This window comes from Mauremys mutica, chromosome 5, assembly GCF_020497125.1.
Source record: "Mauremys mutica isolate MM-2020 ecotype Southern chromosome 5, ASM2049712v1, whole genome shotgun sequence".
Classification (NCBI taxonomy): domain Eukaryota; kingdom Metazoa; phylum Chordata; order Testudines; family Geoemydidae; genus Mauremys; species Mauremys mutica.
The window spans coordinates 13,084,226-13,090,355 of NC_059076.1; the positions used below are offsets into that span (position 1 = coordinate 13,084,226).

The 6,130-nt window shown below is 46.3% G+C and overlaps 1 long non-coding RNA gene across 1 annotated transcript; it reads right to left on the reverse strand.

Moving 5' to 3' along the window:
• Positions 1 to 2,888: 2,888 nt before the first annotated feature.
• On the reverse strand, positions 2,889 to 4,749 carry LOC123371601. Its single transcript, XR_006579866.1, has 3 exons — positions 4,601 to 4,749; positions 3,592 to 4,134; positions 2,889 to 3,184 (listed from the first exon to the last, which is right to left on the reverse strand). It is a non-coding gene; the product is annotated as an uncharacterized LOC123371601 (long non-coding RNA).
• Between the last annotated feature and the right edge of the window lie 1,381 nt (positions 4,750 to 6,130).

Consider the following 6,130-nt stretch of genomic DNA (forward strand, 5'->3'; position numbering starts at 1 on the left):
GGCCCATTGCAACGCCCGCGTCCTCGAGGGTCCCCCTGGAGTGCCCAGCCCCTCACCACTGGGCACTCCCGCCTTCCCAGGTGCTCCATTGGCAAGGGAACAGCAGGGCTAGCTCGCTCGTTAGGCCTCAGACTCCTGCTCCCCTTGCCCCCCCCCCCAGCCTTCAGATTGGTTTACAGTGAAAACAGGCATAACATTGTTTGACAAAGAGCAGAGACTAATGAGAGCCAGGGAAGGCTCATGGAAGCAAACGGTTACACCCTGCCTGCTACATCCCTTGCTGCACCCAACACCCCACCCAGATCACCCCCGCTCCTTTGAATCCCCATATAGCCCCCTCACATCCCTCTGCGCCCATCGCACCCCCCCTTCTCTGCAGCGCCCTCACCTCACCTTTGTTAGGCAGGACAGCAAGTAGGAGTGCCCTGGGGGAGTGGTGCCTAGTGTCAGAGACAGGAGACAGGGCAGGGAAAGAGTAGCACTGTGTGGTGGTCAGACAGGGCACAGCTACAAGGACAACTGTGCCACCACAACCGTCCTTTCCTACGATCACTCAGGGAGCAGCTGCTCTTAAGAGATAACCCAGGGGAGGGCCCTCACCCAGGGGTGTGTGCACAGGCAGGGAAGACAGACAACCCTCCAGAGCTGGTAAAAGTGATGCCAGAAAATCGTGCGGAAAAAAAGCGGAAGGAAAGGGCTCAGAGTAGAAACAGACAATCTGGGAGAGTTGTGAAGAAGCTGCCTAGTCGTTTGAAATACTGCGTAGTGTATTACTCAGTTTCCATGGCAGGCAGAATGTTTCAGGAGCACTGGATATGCGTATACAGTATATGTAAATAATTAATACAGTGTCAGTAGATGGCACTCAAGTACACATAGTTCCTGGGCTGTGTGTGTAGTACTTGTGCACTGCAAATGACTCTTTCATCAGCTCTTAACAGTATTCCCAGAGTCCCAGCCCACATCTAGCAAGATTCAGGCCCTGGCTATATAAGGCTTTGCCTACATGGGAAAGTTTTACCGGTGTACCAATACAGTTACTGATGTCACTCCCTGGTATTCTGGTACAAAGCCTCGTGTACACAGGAGAATTTTTTGGTATCTTTAATTTTTTCAGCATGATCTACTTTACATCTCCACACAAATGTTTTTTTACATTTTGTCTTGTGTTTTATCTCGCTGTAGTGAATCCATTTTGGGTGACATAACTATTTAGTTCTACCACGTTAACGTTTGTGTTGACACAGCCCCATTTCAAGTGAACTATACTGTTTCAGGTAGTCCCTACTGCTATCCCATGCTGCATTGCTTCACATCTGGATTAGCCTATCTGGTTACCTATGAGATTCTCCATTGCTCCAGGGTCATCTTGACTTGATGTCCCCCCACCCACATAGGTGCAATCTGTTATACTATGAGGAACAGGTCTCCCCCCCATAGACCAAAATGTACCATTACCACCTCACTAATTGATGCTTCCTATCTCTACCTCTCAACCATCTCTGCTTCCCTCTGTTTTCCCTCCACATGGCAAAAAAAAAAAAAAAAAGACAAACACATGGCATCCAAGGCAGTTTTATTGTAGCAAAAGAAAAAGCAAGAAACACCCCAATAGAAAGTGCACATAAAGACATAGTTTGATCACTGTCCTTGGTGGCTGTGCTAACAGTATAGGGCCATACTGTTGTCAATTAAGATGTCCACTGTGTGACCTTTGTGGATCTGCACATGTGCAGAAGGGATTCCTGGCCTGAGGAGTGTGGGTCTCAAAGTCTTGTTATGGTTATGATTCATGTGAAGGGTACTAGTCTGACTCCGGCCAGCAACAGTTATGAGTTTACCCAGCAACAGTTCATGATTTGTTAATCTGTTTACCTATCAAGAACTCCCTCATGCTCTGTACTGATTGGTCAATTGTTAATCAGTTGTTAATAAAAATACTGTATACCATTACTGGTTCTCTGGCATTATCTGGCTAGAAGTTAAGAAGTTGTCTGGCTAGGAGTTATCTGCTACCTAGATTGCCCCACTGTGACGCTGCCTGACCAACAGAGTTCCAGTGTTTATTATTTAATTTCTGTAATAAAAGCTAGTGTTTAAATACTTACCAAAGATTCCAGAATTGGATGTTGTGACGTTGCACTCCATATGATTTTAAGTAAATATGCTAATGAGTGTGAATATAATGTAACTGGAATATGCTTCAAGCATAAGGTCTGTTGTAAGGTATCATTACAAAGCTTATAATCTACTGAGTGTGGTCATTATATTTGTATGAATGTATCATTCTTGTATCTGAAACTAGAAATATGAAATATAACTCTGAGATCCTATTGCACTCTGGAATACCTGTCCAGAATGCTATGTGCTTATTTTTTAAATTTGCAGTGCTGTGTGGATACTATGATTCACAAGGGAAGATGTTGAAGCTGCTTTAGACAAAACAGTGTGGATAACATTCTTTTGGTTTAGTTATACCCGTAAAATTATACTGAAAAATATGTTGAAAAAACTTTCCTGTTTATACCAGGCTGCATGTAAATTTGCACTAGTGCACTGATGTTGATTGTTGATGTTCATGTTGTGCTGGTGTACAGAATCTTTAAATTGTGCCCCCCACCCTCACCCCGCACTATCCATAGTGTCGCCTCTGCACAGATGTGTTGTGGGGACTGATTAGCTAATATAGAAGGCGATGTAAGTGCTTGCTGTCATGCATGTATTACTGTAGTGGACACCCCAGAAAGACCAACAACAATGTTAAAAAAGCCCTTTGTTAGCTTTTGCTGTTTAAACCATCCAGGGACTGACTTTATTTTCAGAAGTTGCAGAGTTTTCATGCTCATCCAACCCTGCAGAAGAAAGACATAACTTCTACACTGCTGTTTTTGTCTAAGTCATACCGTGTTATGTATGGTTATAAATGCAATGCTTTCTCTAGGGTCTTCCTAGTTTTCTAGCCAAGAACTGACACAATTACACTGAAAGAAAAATTTTCAAAGTAATGATGATATGGTGTTGACCAGTTATACAAAGCTTTCCTAGGAGGAGAAGTAATTTCAGCCTTGGTGTGTGATGAGTTGCTCTGTGAAGTGTTTATAAAATCCAATTAGCAGGTGTATCAGCCCACATCTACCACTGCCCTCTGCTGAGTGGAATGTTGGCCAATCATCTTATCTCATGCCTGCAAAGGACACATTAACAAAAAACATCATTAAAGTGGAGTTCAGGGAGATACGTCTGCAGGTTTTGTATTTAGCTGTGACACATTGGTTACCTTTTTCAGACTTGAAGAAGAGCTCTGTGAAGCCCAAAAGCTTGTCTCTTTCCTTAACAGAAGTTGATCCAACTAAAGGTATTACCTCACCCACCTTGTCTCTCTCACTGTGTATAGGAGTGGTGCTACTTATCAGTAACTACTTCAGGGGTTCTGGGCCTGCCATTAAAATCCTGTTGGTTTCCCTCCCTAGGCAAGGTGAGCCTACCCGCTGGGGATCAGGAGGCATATGAAGTTAGGCGGGGCCCCAGAACTGAAAGGTCATATAATTATATCTGGGCTATTATGATTTCCTGTGACATCATCATCCTTACCTTCTCTGACTACAGTGCCATTGCTCTGCTGCTAATGTAACTCATGTGCTTTATCCTGCAGCCATCTATTCCCCACCCAAAGAAAGAGTGAGAAGCCAGTCAGGAAGGGGACTTCCATGCATACCCTCTGTGTCTTTGTATAAATGAAGAGAGCAGCACAGGATAACTCAGTTACAGGGAACCAGAAACATCCAGAAGGGTATGGTAGGCACTGGGCATGCTCAGTACTTGTTTCTGAAGATGTACAGAAAATCACCATTATGGGCAAGCCGTTTTGCATGTCTTACATAGGCACAGCCTGAGAGCTGAGCCAATCAGAGCTTGGCAGAGGTTATACATTTGGGAGTTAGTGAACTCCACAGAGGAACAGGGGTGCAGGCCTCAGAGGAATCAGCTGCCAGGTGGGGCTTTCAGTGCCTATACCATTTTGGATCCAGTATGTCTTAGTCCAGCAGTCACCAGTTAGGGAATCCTCCACTACAATCGTCTGTGGTCCTGAGTGGTGTATCTTATGGAGCTAGAGGGGCAGCCCTTTGACCAGTTCTGTGGAATGGAGGGGAAGAAATGAAAGCTGTATCAGAACCGCTACAAGGAGGGTGAGGCCTCTGTGGAGAGGAAGAGGGTAGCGGGTTACTTGCAGCATGGTAGGAAAAGGAGAGAAAGAGACAGGAAGATTCCGGTTATGTCTAAATAATGTTTCAACTTTTCCTGGAAAGAACACACACAGGCTTCCAGATCCCATGCCGCGTTATCTCCCCTCCCCTGCCTCACCTCCATGTAGCCCTTCCTCTGCCCCCACTTTGCTTCCATGCAGAACCACCCGCTTGCCTCTATGTCTCCGTTCAGCTCTGCCTGCTCCCACCATCTCCTCTCCTTGTGGCCTTGCAGCCTCATAGCCCCACCCACTTCCACCACTTGGCCTTGCCTCCACATGGCTCTGCCTGCTCCCATCACCTCATCTTGCTGCCCTGTGGCCTCACCCCCTCGTGCCACTCTCCCGCTGCCTCACCTCTATAAGACCTCTTCTCCATCCAGCCTTGCCCGCTCCCACCACCTCACCTCCTTGGGACCTTAATCCTCATGGCTCCATCCACTTCTGCCACTTCACCTGACCTCTGTGTGACCTTGCCTCTGCAGAGTCCCAACCGCTCCTGCCACCTCGCCTTGCCTCTTTGTGACCTCACTTCCTCATGGCCCTATCCATACCCACCACCTCGCCTTGCCTCCATCTGGCCCCACCCACTAGCGCCAGCTCACCTCACCGCCACACAATCTTTCCTCCGTGTGACTCCTCCCACTCCTGCTACCTTGTTTCCATGTTCTGCAAACTATGGAGAACTCTGACTGGAGGGGGAGCCACTCTATGACTGAAGAAATGGAACAGGAGCCGTACCCGATGCACTCCAACCCCTTGCTCACACGGGGGAAAGAGCAGGTACTTTGACAACATAGAATTCTTCTCCACATGACCCTGCCCATCTGTTATGTTTGTTTTGTGCCAAGCCTTGCTCCCTGTGTCTAAATGGGTTAAAATGGGTTTATGAATCTCTGCTTTTCTGCACCTTCTGGGTTTTTCTTCCCATACGGAAATGACAGTTACTTACCTGTAACTGGAGTTCTTCGAGGTGGACTCTGCATATTCACACTCCTGGGATTTGTGCTGACTGGAGCAGCAGGACAGTAGAACCTTCTGGTAACTGTGCCCATTTGGGCACCCACCTGACCTCCCCTTCTCCCTTGCCCTAGCACTCGAGCGTATTCTGAGGGCATGAGTAAAAAGGGGGCATGGTGCCCATTGCCTCCTCAGTTCCTTGCAATACTAAACCATAATACCAACATACTGAAATTCAGACTCCACAAGAGCATGGAAGGCAGGTGGTAAGTATGGATATGCAGAGTCCATCTCAAAGAACTCCAATTACAAGTAACCATCATTTCTTCTTTGAGAGTGTCCTCAGCATATTCCCACTCTTGGGATAGTCTGGCAAGCAGTACAATGAAATGGATGGATGTGGAGTGCTAACTAAATAGCACTGCTCTGCCAAAATGACCATCAGACTTAGGTGCTAGATCCAGTGCATAATGTTTTGTGAGAGTGTGAACTGAGCTCCACATAGCAGCTTTGCTGTTTCAATAAGGGGAATAAGTTTAGCAAACGCCATAGATGCAGCCACCACCCTCGTAGAATGAACTCTAAGCGAACTGGCAGTGGGGAGAGAAACTCCTCTATAACATTCTTCAGTGCACTAACACATCTAGACAGGGACTGAGGTGAAATGGGTTTACCCTGGGAGTTAGCCATCTCGGAAATAAATAACTTAGAAGACCTAAGCCTTTAGTTCTAGCCAGGTTATAGGATAGTGCTCTCCTTGACAGAGGCTTTGGAAAGAATACTTACAACTTAATAGTGCGATTTACATGAAACTCTGAAACTACATTAGGAAGAAATTTAGAGTGTGTTCCAAGAACCACCTTAGCTTTATGAAAAGTGGCATGGGTGCATGTGTCTGCCATCAGTGTATGTGTCTCACAATGCAGA